Source organism: Olea europaea, chromosome 5, assembly GCF_002742605.1.
Source record: "Olea europaea var. sylvestris chromosome 5, O_europaea_v1, whole genome shotgun sequence".
Taxonomy (NCBI): Eukaryota; Viridiplantae; Streptophyta; class Magnoliopsida; order Lamiales; family Oleaceae; genus Olea; species Olea europaea.
Genome location: NC_036241.1, coordinates 12,417,096 through 12,417,783, shown reverse-complemented (window position 1 = coordinate 12,417,783; position 688 = coordinate 12,417,096).

The following is a 688-nucleotide window of genomic DNA, read 5'->3' as shown; positions in this document are numbered from 1 at the left end:
TAGAGATATGGTTTGGCCCAACTTTTACTGCTAATGGGGACACAACACTAAATTGGAATTTCTGAATTTAGAATTCTGTCCTTGGATTTTTGGATTGTAGAATGATGATTATGGGTAGAATTGTGGATTTGTGGATTTCGGAATCCTGTCCTCTTCCTTTTGGATGGAAGAATATTGAAACAATAAAATTCAAAATGTGAGAAGAATAAATATGATGCTAGTCTAATATCTCGGTTTGTAAGTGATATTTTATTTTGCAATTCTATCTTTTAGATTGTACGAATTTTTTTTTTTAATATAGATATATTTGTTTTAAAATATTGTTACATGTGTAAACAAATATAGGGCCTCAAAATAATTTTTCACTTAAGAGCCTTCAAATTCTCAGGGTCGGCACTGTAAAAATGAAATAAATACTTTAAGATGGATGCTGTTAGACCAAAGTGATAAGGAGGAAAATATAACCCAATTTATATGAAGAATTAAATTCAATTCAAATAGAACTGTATCAGTTTAATTTGTGAATAAAGAATGCTTATGCTCATGATTAAAAATTCAATTAAAATAGAACCCTATCAGTTTAATTTGTTACTAAACGAATGCCAATGCTTCAACTTATCATTCTTAATAGAGTCTGGTTGAAGAGTCTAACAAAATTTATTTTATTGTTCTAGTTTGTGCTAAAGTC